This window comes from Ranitomeya imitator, chromosome 2 (genome assembly GCF_032444005.1).
Source record: "Ranitomeya imitator isolate aRanImi1 chromosome 2, aRanImi1.pri, whole genome shotgun sequence".
NCBI classification, from domain to species: domain Eukaryota; kingdom Metazoa; phylum Chordata; class Amphibia; order Anura; family Dendrobatidae; genus Ranitomeya; species Ranitomeya imitator.
In genome coordinates, this window is record NC_091283.1 from 726,989,003 (window position 1) to 727,010,667 (window position 21,665).

General features: G+C 46.0%; 1 long non-coding RNA gene across 1 annotated transcript; it reads left to right on the top strand.

Annotated features, from left to right (window-relative positions):
• The first annotated feature begins 20,127 nt into the window (after window positions 1–20,127).
• LOC138667735 (uncharacterized) lies at window positions 20,128–20,920 on the top strand. Its single transcript, XR_011318916.1, has 3 exons — window positions 20,128–20,372; window positions 20,626–20,712; window positions 20,795–20,920. It is a non-coding gene; the product is annotated as an uncharacterized lncRNA (long non-coding RNA).
• Window positions 20,921–21,665: the final 745 nt, after the last annotated feature.

Sequence of the window (21,665 nt, forward strand, 5' to 3'; positions counted from 1 at the left end):
GTCCTTGGTAGTGCTTTTAAGCGCGGGCACCTACAGCTTAGTAACCGGGTTCCAGCACCGTCAGCTGGTCCTCGGTCGTGCCATTGGCTCTTGCACACTGGGGCAACGCATCTGGGTTCCAGCACCGCCAGCTGGTTCTCGGCAGTGTTTTTGTCACGGGTACTCTCTCGTGCCCAGCCTGGTTCCAGCACCGTCAGCTGTTTCCGGGTACTGTCAAACTCACTGAGACACTTATGCGTTGCCCCGTCGTGTTGCGGTCGAGTTAGCCAACTCCAGGGTGCCTCCAGTTTAGGAGCTTCCTATGTGGGCTGCATGAATTGGTAGTCAAGGCTGCTTCTGTAGTGCCAGTAGGCCCAGCTCCCCCTGTAGGACTGTTGGGGTTCGGTAACTGCGGCTGCCTCGCGGCCTAGCTGTTCTCTCCTCTCCTGTGGACCTTCGGGTCCACCACCTGGTTCCAGCAACGTCAGCTGGTTCCGGGCCGAGCCTTTGGCTTAGGTGTCTCCTTCTGGGTATCCGAGTTCCGCCAACGTCAGGCGGTCCTTGGTAGTGCTTTTAAGCGCAGGCACCTACAGCTTAGTAACCGGGTTCCAGCACCGTCAGCTGGTCCTCGGTCGTGCCATTGGCTCTTGCACACTGGGGCAACGCATCTGGGTTCCAGCACCGCCAGCTGGTTCTCGGCAGTGTTTTTGTCACAGGTACTCCCTCGTGCCAAACCTGGTTTCAGTAGGGTTGAGCGACCTTTGCTTTTATAGGATCGGGTCGGGTTTCACGAAACCCGACTTTTTCAAAAGTCGGGTCGAGTGAAATCGGCCGATCCTATAAAAAAGTCGGGGTCGGCCGAAACCCGAAACCCAATGCAGTGCATTGTGTTTCCATGGTTCCCAGGGTCTGAAGGAGCGGAAACTCTGCTTCAGGCCCTGCGATCCATATTTTAGTGTAAAATAAAGAATTAAAATAAAAAATATCGCAATACTTACCCTCTGACGCGCCCTGGTACTAACCGGGAACCTTCCTTCTTTAGAATCAGCCTTCCAAGACCTTGCGGTGACGTCGCGGCTTGTGATTGGTAGCGCGGCGGTCACATGGGCGGCCGCGTGACCAATCACAAGCCGCGACGTCACCGCGACGTCACCGAAGGTCCTTCCTAAGAATCAGCGCTTCCAGGACCTTCGGTGACATTGCGGTGACGTCGCGGCTTGTGATTGGTCGCGCGGCTGCCCATGTGACCGCCGCGCGACCAATCACAAGCCGCGACGTCACCGCGACGTCACCGCAAGGTCTTGGAAGGCTGATTCTAAGGAAGGAAGGTTCTCGGTTAGTACCAGGGCGCGTCAGAGGGTAAGTATTGCGATATTTTTTATTTTAATTCTTTATTTTACACTTAAATCTGAATTCCGATACCAATTCCCGATATCTTAAACATATCGGGAATCGGTATCGGAATTCCGATTCCAGATTCAAAAGATCGCCGACTTCATGGCCGACCCCACACAGGGGTCGGGTCGGGTTTCATGAAACCCGACCTTGCCAAAAGTCGGCGACTTTTGAAAAATTTCGACCCGTTTCGCTCAACCCTAGGTTTCAGCACAGTCAGCTGTTTCCGGGTTGTGTCAAGCTCGCTAAGACGCCTATGCTTGCCCCGTCGTGTTGCGGTCGGGTTAGCCAACTCCAGGGTGCCTCCAGTTTAGGAGCTTCCTATGTGGGCTGCATGAATTGGTAGTCAAGGCTGGTTCTGTAGTGCCAGTAGGCCCAGCTCCCCCTGTAGGACTGTTGGGGTTCGGTAACTGCGGCTGCCTCGCGGCCTAGCTGTTCTCTCCTCTCCTGTGGGCCTTCGGGTCCACCACCTGGTTCCAGCACCGTCAGCTGGTTCCGGGCCGAGCTTTTGGCTTAGGTGCCTCCTCCTGGGTATCCGAGTTCCACCAACGCCAGGCGGTCCTTGGTAGTGCTTTTAAGCGCGGACACCTACAGCTTAGTAACCGGGTTCCAGCACCGTCAGCTGGTCCTCGGTCGTGCCATTGGCTCTTGCACACTGGGGCAACGCATCCGGGTTCCAGCACCGCCAGCTGGTTCTCGGCAGTGTTTTTGTCACAGGTACTCCCTCGTGCCAAACCTGGTTTCAGCACCGTCAGCTGTTTCCGGGTTGTGTCAAGCTCGCTGATACGCCTATGCTTGCCCCGTCGTGTTGCGGTTGGGTTAGCCAACTCCAGGGTGCCTCCAGTTTAGGAGCTTCCTATGTGGGCTGCGTGAATTGGTAGTCAAGGCTGGTTCTGTAGTGCCAGTAGGCCCAGCTCCCCCTGTAGGACTGTTGGGGTTCGGTAACTGCGGCTGCCTCGCGGCCTAGCTGTTCTCTCCTCTCCTGTGGGCCTTCGGGTCCACCACCTGGTTCCAGCACCGTCAGCTGGTTCCGGGCCGAGCTTTTGGCTTAGGTGCCTCCTCCTGGGTATCCGAGTTCCACCAACGCCAGGCGGTACTTGGTAGTGCTTTTAAGCGCGGGCACCTACAGCTTAGTAACCGGGTTCCAGCACCGTCAGCTGGTCCTCGGTCGTGCCATTGGCTCTTGCACACTGGGGCAACGCATCCGGGTTCCAGCACCGCCAGCTGGTTCTCGGCAGTGTTTTTGTCACAGGTACTCCCTCGTGCCAAACCTGGTTTCAGCACCGTCAGCTGTTTCCGGGTTGTGTCAAGCTCGCTGAGACGCCTATGCATGCCCCGTCGTGTTGCGGTCGGGTTAGCCAACTCCAGGGTGCCTCCAGTTTAGGAGCTTCCTATGTGGGCTGCGTGAATTGGTAGTTAAGGCTGGTTCTGTAGTGCCAGTAGGCCCAGCTCCCCCTGTAGGACTGTTGGGGTTTGGTAACTGCGGCTGCCTCGCGGCCTAGCTGTTCTCTCCTCTCCTGTGGGCCTTCGGGTCCACCACCTGGTTCCAGCACCGTCAGCTGGTTCTCGGCAGTGTCTTTTGCTATTGTACCTTCTGCTCCCCATCCTGGTTCCAGTACCGTCAGCTGGTTCCGGGCAGAGCCTTTGGCTTAGGTGCCTCCTTCTGGGTATCCAAGTTCCACCAACGTCAGGTGGTCCTTGGTAGTGCTTTCAGGCACGGGTACCTCCTGCTTAGTAACCGGGTTCCAGTAACGTCAGCTGGTCCTCGGTAGTTCCATTGGCTCTTGAACCTTCGGCTACCCATCTGGGTTCCAGTACCGTCAGCTGGTTCTCGGCAGTGTCTTTTGCTCTTGTACCTTCTGCTCCCCATCCTGGTTCCAGTACCGTCAGCTGGTTCCGGGCAGAGCCTTTGGCTTAGGTGCCTCCTTCTGGGTATCCGAGTTCCGCCAACGTCAGGCGGTCCTTGGTAGTGCTTTTTAGCACGGGTACCTCCTGCTTAGTAACCGGGTTCCAGTAACGTCAGCTGGTCCTCGGTAGTTCCATAGGCTCTTGAACCTTCGGGTAGCCATCCGAGTTCCAGTTCCATCAGCTGGTTCTTGGCATTTTCTCAGCCTTCTTGTACCTTCTGCTACATTTCCAAGTTGAAGACCCTAACGTCGACGACCCGGAAGACCACCCCGACGACGACGACGGCGGAGACGACGACGGCGGATACGACGACGGCGGAGACGACGACGGCGGAGACGACGACCCTGGAGACGACGACATGGAAGACCGAGAAGCAGAAGAACAAGAGGCTGCAGAACAAAGAGCAGAAGAACATTAAGCATAACACTTAATATCAGAGCAAAAGATATTATCTAAATTATATGCAGAAGAAGACTAAGCAGTGTATGGGGGTGAGTCCGTTCCTCCTCGTGGTGCCCCTGGATAAAGCCTGATGCTGCAGGCCAAACTGAACGTGGACAAATGTAACTTTTGTGACTGGCAGAACGGAAGGTGTAATCTTCCAACTTTTATAGATAACAACTACGGGAATGCCTGTCACAAATGAGAATATGATGAAGAAGTAGAATAGGAAGAATAATAACAGTTGAATAAAATGAATATGTAGAATAGGAAGAATAATAGTTGAATAAAATAAATATGAAGAATGTACTAAAAAAAAAAAAAGGTAAAGGATGAAGAAGAAGATGAATAAGGTGAAGAAGAAGTTGATGTCAAAGATGCTGATGATGATGAAGATGAAAGTGTGGGAAAAGTAAAAAAAAAGAAGGGGAAGGGCGTGGAATAGTGAAACATCAATATCTGACAAAATAAAAAAAAAATTTACATAGTCAATATCTTTGTCACTCCGAACGTCTTTAAAAAAAAAAAAAACATGCTATTCTATTTGATTGGGCTAAACCTCTATGACTTTAATGTCTCCGCCACCTCCCCAAATTAGTGTTGAGCATTCCGATACCGCAAGTATCGGGTATCGGCCGATACTTGCGGTATCGGAATTCCGATACCGAGATCCGATATTTTTGTGATATCGGGTATCGGTATCGGAAGTGTAAAATAAAGAATTAAAATAAAAAATATTGTTATATTCACCTCTCCGGCGGCCCCTGGACATCAGCGGGAGGATCCGGCGTCCGGCACGGCTTCTTTCTTCAAAATGCGCGCCTTCAGGACCTGTGGAATGACGTCCCGGCTTCTGATTGGTCGCGTGCCGCCCATGTGACCGCCACGCGACCAATCAGAAGCCGCGACGTCATTCCTCAGCTAAAGTCCTAGAATGAGCGCCTTCTAGGACCTGAGGAATGACGTCGCGGCTTCTGATTGGTCGCGTGGCGGTCACATGGGCGGCACGCGACCAATCAGAAGCCGGGACGTCATTCCACAGGTCCTGAAGGCGCGCATTTTGAAGAAAGAAGCCGTGCCGGACGCCGGATCCTCCCGCTGATGTCCAGGGGCCGCCGGAGAGGTGAATATAACAATATTTTTTATTTTAATTCTTTATTTTACACTTTAATATGGATCCCAGGGCCTGAAGGAGAGTTTCCTCTCCTTCAGACCCTGGGATCCATGAGGATACATTCCGATACTTGATGTCCCATTGACTTGTATTGGTATCGGATATCGGTATCGGCGATATCCGATATTTTTCGGGTATCGGCCGATACTATCCGATACCGATACTTTCAAGTATCGGACGGTATCGCTCAACACTACCCCAAATACATCCTGCATTATTCTTAGTTGTTTTCCTTCATGTAGAATGAACCTACAAGGAAAGAAAGGGTTTATTTTAATTCCGATATTTTTGTCCCATTGACTTGCATTGGGATCGGGTATCGGTATCGGCGATATCCGATATTTTTTGAATATCGGCCGATCCTATCCGATACCGATACTTTCCGATATCCGATACTTTCCGATATCGGAAGGTATCGCTCAACACTAATGTTGATGTATTTTTCATCACTTGCTTTTATTCATCTGTAATAATATTTTACCTTTGGTTATCTGTTTTATTAACAACTTCCTTGCATTTTGTTTGATCTGCTAATTCAGGAGTGCACAAACTTTTTTGTTCAAGAGCCACATTGTCATACTGAACCAATCCGAGAGCCGCATTAAAAATTAAAAGGGTATTATATTTTGCAACATTTGTGGCAAATAAAAAGTAAGGCCACATTCACACATTGAGTATTTGGTCAGTATTATACATCAGTATTTGAAAGACAAAATCATGAGTGGTACAATCAGAGGAAAAGTATAATAGAAAACATTCAGGATTAACATGTAGACCAAAATATGAAAATGATGAAATACTGAATTAATGAATATGGCCTAAGTCTTGTGCACTTATAAGGTTGTTCACCACTTTGTTAATGTTTTTCAATACTTTACATAATTTTTGTAATGTTTCCAATTGTCATTTATTTAAGATGCAGGTGCTTCTTATAAAAATTAGATAATCAACAAAAATTTCATTTATTTCAGTTCTTCAATACAAAAAGTAAAAGTCATATATTATATAAAGTCATTACAAACAGAGTGAACTATTTTAAGTGTTTATTTCTATTTATGTTGCTGATTATGGCTTAAAGCCAATGAAAACCCAAGAGTCATTATCTCAGTAAATTAGAATAATTAACAAAAAAAAACCTGCAAAGGCTTCCTAACAGTGATGAGCGAATATACTCGTTACTCGAGATTTCTCGAGCATGCTCGGGGGTCCTCCTAGTATTTTTTAGTGCTCGGAGATTTAGTTTTTCTTGCCATAGCTGAATGATTTACCTCTGTTAGCCGGCATAAGTACATGTAGAGGTTGCCTGGTTGCTAGCCCCCGGAAGAAGCTAAGGGTGAAACGCGCGTCGGGGCAACAGGGGCGCACCGAATCACCCGGCACCATCTAATTTACTGCCCTAACATACCTACGATTTACGGCTTTGAGGTAATATTTTCTATGATTTGTGCTTTATATGAGTATGGTTTATGATGTATGCCCTGTCAGGGCACTGTTGAATGGTTAATTTCCACCTCATATATTTGGCATTTTTGGCAATGCTTTAATGTATAATAGCATAAGCAAACCTCAATAAGCATTAGGCTCTCATTTTTGCTGTGTTCTGTGGCATATATTCATGTAATACGACTGAGGGTGTTATTCTGGTCTCCCCTGGGTATTTTTTGTATTTTATGTATCATACCTTTTTTCTTTTAATTTTGTTAATAAATTAAGATATATTTTGGTATTCTTTGGTTCTCTTTTTTGGGCTCAGGGGTTGATTCGTACTGAGTTTTCCATATGTTGTCTAAATACCTGACATAGTAAGAATGTAGTTGCACATGCCAATGCTAGTGAAAGAGCATGGTGGCATGTGTTGCACATAATTCATTAAAATGCAAATGTCACTGAATGATTTAGGCACATTTTAAAAGTTCTGTGCCTCTGTGCCAGAGATGTATTCCAGAATTCTGGCAAAATGTACCTTAATGAATTGGTCATAAATAGTGTTGAGCGATACCGTCCGATACTTGAAAGTATCGGTATCGGATAGTATCGGCCGATACCCGAAAAATATCGGATATCGCCGATACCGATATCCGATACCAATACAAGTCAATGGGACATCAAGTATCGGAATGTATCCTGATGGTTCCCAGGGTCTGAAGGAGAGGAAACTCTCCTTCAGGCCCTGGGATCCATAGTGAGGTGTAAAATAAAGAATTAAAATAAAAAATATTGATATGCTCACCTCTCCGGCGGCCCCTGGACATCACGCTGGTAACCGGCCGGCTTCTTTGTTTAAAATGAGCGCCTTTAGGACCTGCGAATGACGTCGCGGCTTCTGATTGGTCGCGTGCCGCCCATGTGACCGCCACGCGACCAATTAGAAGCCGCGACGTCATTCGCAGGTCCTCAATTCCTAGAATTAGGAGTTTAGTGAATAAGAATGACGTTGCGGCTTCTGATTGGTCTCGTGGTGGTCACATGAGCGGCACGCGACCAATCAGAAGCCGCGACGTCATTCTCTGGTCCTAAAGGCGCTCATTTTAAACAAAGAAGCCGGCCGGTTACCAGCGTGATGTCCAGGGGCCGCCGGAGAGGTGAGCATATCAATATTTTTTATTTTAATTCTTTATTTTACACATCCCTATTGATCCGATACCGATACCCGATACCACAAAAGTATCGGATCTCGGTATCGGAATTCCGATACCGCAAGTATCGGCCGATACCCGATACTTGCGGTATCGGAATGCTCAACACTAGTCATAAATATTTCAAAACATCTTGATTAATTCAGCAGTATCTGTACATGTAGAAGTACACACACCAATACATCTCAACTTGCTATTAACAAGGTTATAAATTAGAGATGAGTAATTTTATCAGAGAGATATTGAACTCTACTTAAACAAAAAAAATCTGCCTTTTTATTAATACAGATAATCTTTATTTTATATAGTGCTAACATATTCCGCAGCGCTTTACAGTTTTTCACACATTATCGTCACTGTCCCCAATGGGGCTCACAATCTAAATTCCCTATCAGTATGTCTTTGGAATGTGAGAGGGAACCGGAGTACCTGGAGGAAATCCACACAAACACGGGGAGAACATACAAACTCCTTGCAGATGTTGTCCAAGGTGGGATTAGAACCCAGGACCCCAGCGCTGCAGTGCTATCCACTGAGCCACTGTACAGATGATTATAAATGAACTTTGTGCTGATTCAGCAAAATGATGACCGTCTAGCTGCCTCTTGGCTAAACCGTATTCGGCTAGCAAAAGTCCCAACCAACCTAATTCTCATCTCACCCCTCACTTGTCCACGCCTTCCACTGCTCACTGCCCACTGTTCAGTCCTCACAGCCACATTTTCCAGCCTATTTACTCTAAACCAATACTAGGTTGTCAATGTGCATTGCAGTTCGTGGCGTTGTGGATGATGCAATGCATCATGACCTCTGAGGCATGTTTTGCTACTGGAAGACATGACCAAAAAAATTAGGTTGAAGATGTGACAGTGGAAAGAAGAGGACTAGTCCTCAGGGCTTTTTCTTTCCACCATCCGAGCTCTATTCTGTTCATTCTTGACCAAGGCTTTCAGGCATCAGAGGTTGCACTTTGCTATGCTAAAGCATGTAAAAATATGAAGTATATGAAATATGAATAGCATTACTGCTCTTGATAAGAAAAAAATGGAGATACTTAGTACATAATCTATCCAGTTAGTTTATCAAATATTGTCTGTATATTGAAAGACTGGTACTTCATACCACAATGTAGAAACACAAAATCGGGCTAACATAACAAAAGCCGATGAAGAGAACCAGAAGGTGAAATATAAAATCAATTTCTATTTACCATATTAATAAAATCATGTATAGAAAAAACTGTAAAAAAGCAGAGTGCCCAGAAGGGGGAAGTGTGTACCATCAGTTTTACAGTGTATAAGAATAGTATATAATACCTTAGTCAGGAACAGGAGCACAGGTAGGTAGACGGATGGCACTTCCCTCTCACCCCAACGCATAATTCGATAAGCGATACTTTTTCTTTATGGTCTTTTGGAAAGTCCCTTTCAGTGACATAGATTTCTAAATCTTTCCACCAAGCGTATATTAAATGGATCTCTTTTTATATCATTGATATTAAGTTGATATGTTACTGTGTCAGTTTAATTGCAGCAGGATACTAGCTATGCATAAATTCAGTCGTTAGCCTGAGAGAGGTATTCACACCTACCCATTAATACTCAAATAACCAACAACAACCTCCAGCCATTCAGTAAAAGCTATATCTGACAATGAGTGCTAGCCATGCCTCAGTTTATTTAGGATATGGGAGTGACTAACAGTGCACAGCTGAGAGCCTTAACTCCAGAAGCTCTTAACAGAGCAGATTAACCCCTGCACTGCCCAAGAAATTTACACCTTTTAATAAGAAGGTGAAGTGCTTCTAACCAGTATAGCAGTAGGAGAAATCAGATGCTGCGGTCCTCAGGCTCATATCTGTCGCTGTAAACCAGTGATATCTGAAGTGACAGGGTATTGCACATCAGAGACATCATGACATGCAGTGACCTCCAAGGTCTATTCAAGGTCAGAATTTTCAACCTAGAGGGAACAGGCTAAGGCTATTTTCACACATCAGTTTTTTGCCTGCAGGCATAATCCTGCGATTTTTTAAAAAAATGGATCCGGTGCAAATTGTGAAAAACTAATGCGCCGGATCCGTTTTTCCTGTTCCTGGGGGAGGGAGAATAAAATATATATATATATATATATATATATATATTTATATATATATATATATATATATATGATTTGAATGGGGAAATGCATGAAAAACTGGATTCAGTTGCCAGATTCATCATTTCAACACATGTTTCATACGTTTTTCGCCAGGTCATTCGCTGGCTGTTTTTTCCGCCGGACAGAATAAACGTTCCTGTGAACGTTTTCTCTGGCCACCGGAAAACTATTTTTAGATGGATCCGGCAAAAAACGGATGAAGCGTGTGGCGATCAGGCACAACCCAGCACTAATAAAACTCTGCAGTGCTAATACAACGGATCCAGCGGAAAAGAAAGCGGATCCGTTTTTTTTTAAATTTGCCGGATTGTGCCTAACGGCAAAAACCTGATGTGTGAAAGTAGCCTAATAGATGCAGAGCACAATGGGGAAATGAAGAGATGGCTCTTTAGACCACATGGCAGGCTGAAGGAATTAAACTAAGCAAAAAGTTATCTTTTTTTATATGTTATCTTTATTATGCTCTGATGTTTGTAGATATCAACTCTTCTTTATAATAAATGGTTGCCTGTGATATTTTCTGGTATGCTGAATGTACTTGAGCATGCAAATCATCAAGATCTACTACTGACAGCTCCCTTTGTAATTGCCCTTTGTATTGACATCCCAGGTGTGCATGAGGTGAGGCAAACCAGTAGATGCTGCAGATATGTTATCACTTTTAGGCACATGTAGGCTGCTCACTGTAGCATAACCAACATGTGGGCTTGCGTTTTATTTGGACACTTTGGAGGAATGGCTATACCACTAGTTTACACAATCATATATTATACGTGAAATTAAGTCTAAAGGGGTCTGGCTACTGGACATTGCGTTACCTCAAACTATAATCCCATGAGTAACACTAGTGTGACATTCTCTCATGTCATGAAGGCTCTTCATTGTATTACTAAGCAGGATAGATCTCTATTCTAGCCTCCACTGAAGTCTTGTTCAGCATCATGATAGCCTTTGAAAGACTTGGCATAAGGTCAATGGAACACCACTAGTTGAATGTTTGCCTTGCTGTCCAATTGTGCGCAAACACCTTCTGTTGGTTTTGTATAGACATTGTATGACATTAGGCTTGACATGTGGCATTTGACATATAGTACATAATGTGTCAATCATGAACTAGTGATACAGCCATTTTTCTAAAGTTTTCCAGGAACGGTTGTTCAACATAGCAACATCAGGACGTATGCTGCTTGTGTTACTGTAAACAGTCTCTGTGGCCTAAGCATAGCCTACAGTGGCGATCAAAATCTGTGCAGAACTTTTATGGACATCACGTACTGACTTGTTCTTAATAATGAGATCAATTGTGCAGGAAGTTTTCAGTGGTAGTCCATTTCTTAGTTTGCAAGCTGTTCCATAATCTTTTTTTCTTTCTTTATTATACATGACACTTGACTCTGAGAGCAGTTGAATTCCATAGCTACCTCTTTTTGGCTTTTGCCTGACTTCACTTTCAGAATAATAAACTTCCTGACATCTGGAGATAAATTTCGCTTTGTCTTTGCATTTTGTATCCGAAAAACACATAAACAACATGACAAAAGTACCATATTTCCCGCTGTATAAGACGACCTTTTGACCCCTAAAAATTGTCCCAAAAGTCGGGGGTCGTCTTATACGCTGGGTACGGCATGTGCATGGAGCGATCCTGCATTTCGGCGTGTGGTTCCCAGGGTCTGGAGGAGAGGAGACTCTCCTTCAGGCCCTGGGATCCATATTCATATAAAAAATAAAGAATAAAAATAAAAAACATGGATATACTCACCCTCGGACGGGCTGTGGATCACAGCGCTGCAAGCGTCTCCCTCTGTTCCTTAGAATGCGGTGAGTGAAGGACCTTCAATGACGTCGTGGTCACATGAGCGGTCAGGTGACCGGTCACCTGACCGCTCATGTGACCGCGACGTCATCGAAGGTCACCTGACCGCTCATGTGACCGCGACGTCATTGAAGGTCCTTCACTCACCGCATTCTAAGGAACGGAGGTAGACGCTTGCAGCGCTGTGATCCAGGGCCCGTCAGAGGGTGAGTATATCCATGTTTTTTATTTTTATTCTTTATTTTTTACATGAATATGGATCCCAGGGCCTGAATGAGAGTCTCCTCTCCTCCAGACCCTGGGAACCACACGCCGTATAAGATGACTGGGCGTATAAGATGACCCCCGTCTTATACGGCGGGCATGTCCCAAATTCCATATTTTATATGGAAAAGTTGGGGGTCGTCTTATACGCCCAGTCGTCTTATACGCCAGAAAATACGGTAGGTAAAATTCGATAATCCATTACAAAACATGCAAATATTCGGCCCAGCAAATGTTGGAAACTATCACATAAAAGGATAAAACAATGTCAAACACAATTTTCATCCTTATAGCTAACAACTATTTGCCTCCAGTTTACTAAAATGACCTGGAAATCAAAAGAATCAGACAGAAGAAATCACACTTTAAAAAAATGCAAAACTTTTGGTTGCTACTGTGTATCATCTCTGGACTTGTCTCCTGTAAAGCTCATTCGGGGTGTCATTAGTTGGGAAATTGCATGAGGAGCAGCAGATTTTGATGATTTGTCCAAGTGCATTCAGAATGGTAGAACAGTCCACAGACAAACATTAACCTCAATTATATCATGTCTAGATGTATGAGTAAATATATTTCAAAATCTTGTTTGATTCTGAATAAATTTAGATGTTTTGAATCATCATATCATTAACGTGTTTATTGATCCTGTGGGTTTCATAATGACTTGACTTTTCCTTCTTGGTGTTGCAATTTCAATGTTTAGGTGATATTTGTATACATATAGTATGATTACAGAAGTCAAAATTTTGATTTAGAGCAAATTTAATTTAATTTTATCTTATATTGTATACCACCTTTCTCTAAATTGCACGCAAAGCCTTTACATTCTAAAGCATGCTCTCCATTGGCATAATTTAAATGAAATATTCAGTTCAATCTCATTCTTGTACAAGTTATGCATTCTGTCAGTCAAGATTAAGGGTACCGTCACACAGTGCAATTTTGATCGCTACGACGGCACGATTTGTGACGTTGCATCGTTGCTTAATTATCGTTTCAAACATCGTAGACTGCGGTCACACTACACGATGCACGGCGCTGAAGCGATAAAATCATGACGTATTTGCGATGTAGAAGTCGTATGGGACTGTCGTACGGTCGTGTCACACAAGACGATTCAGAGCAAATTTTGCATAATCTGTGCGTGACGTTGTTCACTAGGGGCGTGTTGTGCTACTAGCTAGTGTGCTGATAGGCCAAAGGTTCTGTGCACACAATTGGTTGGAAAATTTGTCACCTGAGCGCTATTGTTCCCAATGCCACCTCACTGCTTTCAAAATTTCCTTTCTTCACTTCGTACTTGGACACTTGGTGGACCTGGACATCGGAATTTTGTACTGCGCTGAATATACCACGCTTTGCACCGCTGCTTCGAGGTATGTAAACCGCTTGGGCGTGGTGGATGGAACGCTGTATGGTCGGCATGAGTGCTTCGTTCCACCGCTGAAGCGAAGCGGATGGTACACTGTTGTGACTGGAGGGCTACAATGTGGCAGATGGTACGCTGTTGTGACTGTTTGTGACTGGTCGTGACTGGTGGGCTACAGCGTGGTAGATGGAACTCAGTTTGGTCGGCATGACCGCTTCGTTCCGCCGCTGAAGCGATGCGGATGGTACGCTGTTGTGACTGGTTATGACCGGTTGTGTCTGGTGAGCTAGAGCGTGGCAGATGGTACAATGTATGGTCACCATGAGCACTTTGTGTGGCTGCTGTAGGGAAGCGGGCGGTACACTGTTTTGGGTTATGGTGGCCTATGGCGTGGCAGATGGAACAAGCGATGCGGATGGTACGCTGTTGTGACTGTTTGTGACTGGTCGTGACTGGTGGGCTACAGCGTGGTAGATGGAACGCAGTTTGGTCGGCATGACCGCTTCGTTCCGCCGCTGAAGCGATGCGGATGGTACGCTGTTGTGACTGGTTATGACCGGTTGTGTCTGGTGAGCTACAGCGTGGCAGATGGTACAATGTATGGTCACCATGAGCTCTTTGTGTGGCTGCTGTAGGGAAGCGGGCGGTACACTGTTTTGGGTTATGGTGGCCTATGGCGTGGCAGATGGAACAAGCGATGGTAGGCATGAGCGCTTTGTGTGGCTGCTGTTGTTAAGCGTTTGGCACACTGGCACAAGTATTGTTTAAAGGACTCTTTGTCAACCGTGTTATTTTTTTTATAATTATTTTTCAGATGTCAAATCGTGTGGAGTTCATCAGGGATTTCATCGAGATTTACCAGTCTTTTCCCTGCCTCTGGAAAATCAAATCTCCAGACTATTGTAACAGGGAAAAGAGGAGGGAGGGTTACTTAAAGCTCATTGAGCTTTACAATCGTCATGCACCAGAAGAGGCAGCAAACGAAGCGGTTATTAAAAAGAAAATCCAGGCGCTCCGCACGGTGTGGAGGAAGGAGCTGAACAAGGTTCTTCAGACTACAAGGTCCGGAGCTTCCACTGAAGATGTTTATGTGCCAAAACTTTGGTATTTTGAACATCTTAATTTTCTGAGGGACCAAGGGGTGCCACGGACTTCCACGTGTCTTCGCTTGTTGGCACCTGTGGAACAAATAGTTTCGGAGAACCACGCCGAGCAGGAGTCACAAGGGCTACAAGTAAGTAGCTCTTTGGACGAAAGTTCACCAATGTGTCCTATAATTACATAAATTTTCTCTGCATTTTATGTTTTATACTTCTGATTATCACATCAGTTTGAAGTTATTACAAAAACATGTACACATAAGTAACCCTGTCGCAGTCAAGTATTATATGGGGAACTTAATATGTATGAAATGGCGATATATCTAAACCATACCATCTAAGCAATATAGAAAATAGTATCGCTTCAAGCTGCCGATGTACTCTTGTTGAGACTATTTAGACTATAAAATATTCATCAGGTTCCCCTAGCAGTCAGAACAGTGTAGTTCAAAGTAATAAATAAAAGGGAGGGTTAAAGAATATTACTAAGCTTAAAATATATTATAACCTTTTTTTACCTACTACGAATATATAGTTTGGATGCGGTTATGGTGGTACAACTTTTTGTTGCCGGGTTCATAACTTTTTTTTTTTTCCCCCCCAGGATGACAGTGCGCAGGACAGTACACTGGACTGTTCACAGGACTGCACGACAACTGATTTAGTGGAGGCTGCACCTGCCAGGACTCAATCGAGGCAAGGTCCAAGAAAACGGAAAGCCACCTCAGACGCCTCGCATGAACTATTGAGCCTTGCAAAGAAGGTGTTGACAAGCAATGTTAGCCCTGCGTTGCAGGGGTTTGGACACTATGTGGTTGACAAACTGGCCAAAATGGACGAGAACCAAAGAACACTAGCAGAGCGTCTGATTATGGAAGCAGTAAACAAGGGTACAGATGGCGATTTGGACAAGAACACTTGTTTGGTCTCTTGCCGGCCAATACAGCGGACAGAGCCATCAAATTACAATGGTTGGTCACAGTGTCAGACATCGATGCGACACAATGCTCACGTTTCCCACTTCGGCCAGCCACCACCTAATAACTCCTACACGCCAATACCTTCACATATATAGTTAAATAAATATACCTTCACATATGGCTTCGCCCATCAGGCACCAAAGTTATCAGCCGGAACAATCGTCGTATCATAATTTGTGATTTCCTCACTTCTTTTACATTCCTTTTTATTTTATTGTCTTGTTAAAATAATGTTTCAAAAAAAAGCTTTTGTTAGAAATTCTATCACTACTTTTTGATTGGTGTGTCTCGATCACAGCACTGTATGAGGGCACAAATTAACGTACCAAATTCATGTACAGTTAACTAATACAAAAAAAAGGAATGATAGTTAAACTAAATATTTTTATTGTAACAACCAAAAATGTATTATTGGCCCGCCTACAACTGCTGGCACATGTCCCGCAGCTTCTGCAGCTCCTCCATTGCCACATTGTGCTGCTCCTGAATACGCGCCATAGTGTGGATTAGCCTTTCTATACCGGCTTCCAGATCACTGAGACAAAATGGGTCCACAGCACAGTATGAGGGCAGAAATTAACGTAACAAACTAATGTAAACTTAACTAAAACAAAGAAAAAATGAATATTAGTTTAAATAATTTTTTTTAATTTAACAACATAACATTTTTAAAACCAGTAATACTATTTAGTATTGTCCCCCCTACAACTGGTGGCACATGTCCTTTATCTTCTGCAACTCTACGATTGCCAGATTCTGCTGCTTGTGAATGTGCGCCAGAGTCTCGCACAGCCTTTCAATCCTGGCTTTTACATCCAGGATGGTCACACTGCCGGCTGCTGTTGGTGACAAAGCATAAAAACCTAACATTAATACCACAGTATTATCCTGATAGTGGGCTGTGATCACATCCCCATAATAGCGTACAGGATGAATGAAACATCTGAGGCGGCGGAAGGCTCTGAAACGGCCCTTGCTGTACAGGGTTACATAGAGAGAGGCAGTGAGTGACAATCTTTAACGTGTAGGGAAAACTTACGTGGCAAGACCTCGTCTGGGGACATATTCTCCGAAAGAGAGAAGCCCGGAAGAGCATCAGGGGGACAGTACTGCGGTGACTGGGATGCCTCGGGGTGGCGGCGCTGTTTCTTTGCCTCTTTTAATGGAAAAAAAGGTGCTGTCAGCATTCATAAATAAATAATTTTTTAGAAGAGGGAAGAGGGGACCTGCCACCAAATCCTCATCACATTATTGTGTGAACCTACTAGGGTGTTGAGCTGTTGACCCTGAGGGCGCACGGACATCGGAGGCGGGGTGGGAAGCCTCGTGGCTGCGACGCTGTGTTTTTGCCTCTGTGAAGGGAAAAAATAAAAAATTTTAAACATAAATGGCAACAGTGACTGCAGGTGGGGGGGGGGGATCGAGGGGACCTGCCACCAAATCCTCATCACATTATTGTATGAACCTACTAGGATCTGTTGTTGACCCGGAGGGCACTGGGACAGAAGAGGCCGTGTGGGAAGCCTCGTGGCTGCAACGCTGTGTTTTTGCCTCTGTGAAGGGAAAAAAATAAACATTTTTAAACATAAATGGCAACAGTGACTGCAGGTGGGGGGGGGGGGATCGAGGGGACCTGACACCAAATCCTCATCACATTATTGTATGAACCTACTAGGATCTGTTGTTGACCCGGAGGGCACTGGGACAGAAGAGGCCGTGTGGGAAGCCTCGTGGCTGTGACGCTGTGTTTTTGCCTCTGTGAAGGGAAAAAAATAAAACATTTTAAACATAAATGGCAACAGTGACTGCAGGTGGGGGGGGGATCGAGGGGACCTGCCACCAAATCCTCATCACATTATTGTATGAACCTACTAGGATCTGTTGTTGACCCGGAGGGCACTGGGACAGAAGAGGCCGTGTGGGAAGCCTCATGGCTGCGACGCTGTGTTTTTGCCTCTGTGAAGGGAAAAAAATAACAATTTTTAAACATAAATGGCAACAGTGACTGCAGGTGGGGGGGGGATCGAGGGGACCTGCCACCAAATCCTCATCACATTATTGTGTGAACCTACTAGGTTGTTGTGCCGTTGACCCTGAGGGCGCACGGACATCGGAGGCGGGGTGGGAAGCCTCGTGGCTGCTGCGCTGTGTTTTTGCCTCTGTGAAGGAAAAAATAAAGTTCGGTCTTCAGATATGGCAACTGTGACTGCGGGGGTGGGGGGGGGGATTTGGAAGAGGGGACCTGCAACCAAATCAAAATCACATGATTGTGGGAACATACTAGGATCTGTTGTTGACCCGGAGGGCACTGGGACAGAAGAGGCCGTGTGGGAAGCCTCGTGGCTGTGACGCTGTGTTTTTGCCTCTGTGAAGGGAAAAAAATAAAAAATTTTAAACATAAATGGCAACAGTGACTGCAGGTGGGGGGGGGGGATCGAGGGGACCTGCCACCAAATCCTCATCACATTATTGTATGAACCTACTAGGATCTGTTGTTGACCCGGAGGGCACTGGGACAGAAGAGGCCGTGTGGGAAGCCTCGTGGCTGCGACGCTGTGTTTTTGCCTCTGTGAAGGGAAAAAAATAACAATTTTTAAACATAAATGGCAACAGTGACTGCAGGTGGGGGGGGGGGGATCGAGGGGACCTGCCACCAAATCCTCATCACATTATTGTGTGAACCTACTAGGTTGTTGTGCCGTTGACCCTGAGGGCGCACGGACATCGGAGGCGGGGTGGGAAGCCTCGTGGCTGCTGCGCTGTGTTTTTGCCTCTGTGAAGGAAAAAATAAAGTTCGGTCTTCAGATATGGCAACTGTGACTGCGGGGGTGGGGGGGGGATTTGGAAGAGGGGACCTGCAACCAAATCAAAATCACATGATTGTGGGAACATACTAGGATCTGTTGTTGACCCGGAGGGCACTGGGACAGAAGAGGCCGTGTGGGAAGCCTCGTGGCTGCGACGCTGTGTTTTTGCCTCTGTGAAGGGAAAAAAATAAAAAATTTTAAACATAAATGGCAACAGTGACTGCAGGTGGGGGGGGGGTATCGAGGGGACCTGCCACCAAATCCTCATCACATTATTGTGTGAACCTACTAGGATCTGTTGTTGACCCGGAGGGCACTGGGACAGAAGAGGCCGTGTGGGATGCCTTGTGGCGGCGGCGCTGTCTCTTGGCCTCTGTGAAGGAAAAAAAAAAGTTTGGTCAGCAGAAAGCTGTGCCACATAGTGCTCTTCACCGTTCAAACTGCCCCATAGCTGTGACACATAGTGGTTCTGCAACGTTCAAACTGCCCCATAGATGTGGCACATAGTGGCTCTGCAATGTTCAAACTGTCCCATAGATGTGGCACATAGTGGCTCTGCAACGTTCAAACTGTCCCATAGATGTGACACATAGTGGCTCTGCAACGTTCAAACTGCCACATAGCTGTGACACTTTGTGGCTCTGCAACATTCAAACTGTCCCATAGATGTGACACATAGTGGCTCTGCAACGTTCAAACTGCCACATAGCTGTGACACTTTGTGGCTCTGCAACGTTCAAACTGCCCCATAGCTGTGACACATAGTGGCTCTGCAACGTTCAAACTGCCCCATAGCTGTGACACATAGTGGCTCTGCAACGTTCAAACTGCCCCAATAGCTGTGACACTTTGTGGCTCTGCAACGTTCATACTGGCCCAAAGGCCTATGCAAATCCATGCAGCGTACCCCCCATTCCCATGAATCACCCAATTAACCCTTCTGCGTGCCCTAATTTTGGGTACCTGCGTACTGACCTCTGCGAATCTCCTTGCGAAGCTCCTGCAGGCGCTCTGGGCTTTTGGACTTCAGATCGCCCCATTTTTTCACAATCTGGGCCTTACTGCGAGTTATCCCAAACCGCTTCCTGAGGCCCTCAGACACCACACGGACAACTTCGTCCTTGTGCTGGTTGCGGTGCAGCACCAGCCCTGTTGTTTCATACTGCATCCGATCCATTGTTCCAATAAGGAACTTGAGCTCTGGGATGCCCATAGGAGGATCACGGCGACTGGCAGCCATTATCAGGATGTCAGGGATCCAAAACAAGCTAGCGCAGGCACGCCGGAACGCTGTAACGTCATCACGCCGTCATAGACCACGAGCGTACATTACGTGACGCTCCGGCGTTATATAACCATCCTTCGAACGGCTTTTACTATGTGCGTTCATTCCGTACCGCTCATGCGTCACAAATGTGACGCTGTCCATAAACTGCAACGCTATTGCGAAGCCGATCTGGCGGCAGGACGGCGTAGTCAAGCTCCTCCTGTGGGCGTTGCTGTTCAGGGTCATTCCATCTAAAATGGCGGCGAGAATGCGTTCTGCTCCGCTGGGGCAGCCAGAGCTCCTTTTTTTTATTCGTCAGATGGATGCCCTGGATTATGAGGGTCAGGAGAGCCGCCCTGCCCACCCACACATCCACAAGCGGGAAGTGCTTGGCCACATTACCAGAATGATGGAGAGGAGGTTTGGCGTCTGCCGCTGTCAGCTTCAGCTGCGTAAAAAATGGGCTGACCTCCGCTATAAAACGCCACAAATGTTTGCTGAGTTGCGTGCGGAGGCAAGGCGAGGCAAGTACTAGTATGGGGGGATTGGGAGATGCACGCTGTCAGGAGGGGGGGGGGGTTTGTGAGGGAGGCTTGCGCTCATGGTTGCCAACTTCACCTCAAATGCATTAAAACACATGCCCCGTTTTTTAAAAATTTAGTTATTTTCCAAGCAGAATATGCGTTGTCCGTGAGAAAACTTGTCGGGTTCCCTAATCTCAACCACCATCTTGAAATTATTAAGATGTCCGTAATTTTTAGTTTCTCAATTGACCAAAAATAATATCGGAGGAGGGTGGCCTACTGATGAAATGATACGTTTTCCAAAGACAGGAAGACCATTGAACACCAGAGCCCACAGACATGTCAGAGTATCGCACCCCTGTAAAGTGTGATCTCTATTTTATGTTTCAGTATATTGTAAGCTTTGATCTGCAGCACTCAACATTTGTGTGTAAACATTGTGATTCTTTACTTTAGGTGTAGAGAGACAGCGGCGGCGGCAAGTGAGACCCACCATTGCCACCAGTACCACATCTTCAGACACCAGTGGGAGCCCACAGTCCGGGACATCACGTAAGTTCACAATCATTGATTGCATTTTTTTTAACATCACATGGGACATAACAGGGTAGCTGAAATATTTGAAGACATTACAGACGCAGTAATGACCCAGCGGCCTAACACGCCTCCACCATCTGTTGCGACCATGCACCCTCGCACCCCTGTGAAGTGTTATATAAATTTTATGTTTCAGTATATTGTTAGCTTTGATCTGCAGCACTCTACATGTGTATTTAAAGATTGCGTTTGTTAACTTTATGTGTAGAGAGACAGCGGCGGCAACAGGTACCTGCCATTGCCAGAAGCACCACAGCATCCACCACCAGCGGGAGCCCAGAGCCCGGGACGTCACGTAAGTTAACAATCATTGATTACAGTTTTTCAACTGCATAAGGGACATAAGAGGGTAGCGGTAATATTTGAATACATTACAGACGCAGTAATGACCCAGCGGCCTACCACGCCTCCACCAGACAGCAGACGGCCTCGCACCCCTACACCACCCTCAACACCTCCCTTCCGACACTCCTCTTCCTCCCCCGGGTCGGCGGCATTCTCCCCAGAAGCTAACAGACGTAAGTGACCAAAACAGCGAGCGATTCCCAACGGCGTGTTCCATAGTTAACCAGATCTGTTATTATTTCCTTTTCGGTGCTGCAGCAGTGTCCAGATCGCTGGGATGGGAAATTAGCACCTCTGGTTCTGGCAATGAGGAACCGGCGTCCCTTCTCCGTAAGTATCAACATAATACGAGTGGTTTTCTGCTGGATGTCACAATAGACAACTAAAACTGTAAAATTTAATAAAATTAACATCGCCCTGTGGTGCCAGACCAAATAGAAATTTACAACACACAAAATTTGGTCCTGCCACAGAGGTCGAGATGTATTTTCAGCGGATTCAACGTTGGTTCTCCAACCTCTTCTATCCACAGAACCGCCCACCGTAAGAGAGCTCCTGGCGAGACAATTGCGCCTGGAGCGGACAGCAGCGCTCCTGCAGCAGACAGCAGCGCTCCTCCAGGCTCAAGTAGAGCAGCAGGGCGTGACGCTGCGACACCTCTTGGGCCGTGGAAGGAGATAATTTTTTTTTTTTGGTTATGTTATATTTAGTTGTTAAATAATTTTAAACCAAGAAATTGTTACAAAAAAACCCAAAAATCTTCGCATTCTTTCTTTAATGTTTACCAAGCTATAAGGGTTAACAGCACCATTTAATAGGCATCACATTTACTTTAAGTTAGAGAGGTTTATATGACAGCAAAGCAAAAAAAAATTTTTTTTTATACGGCGCGATCCTGCCAGG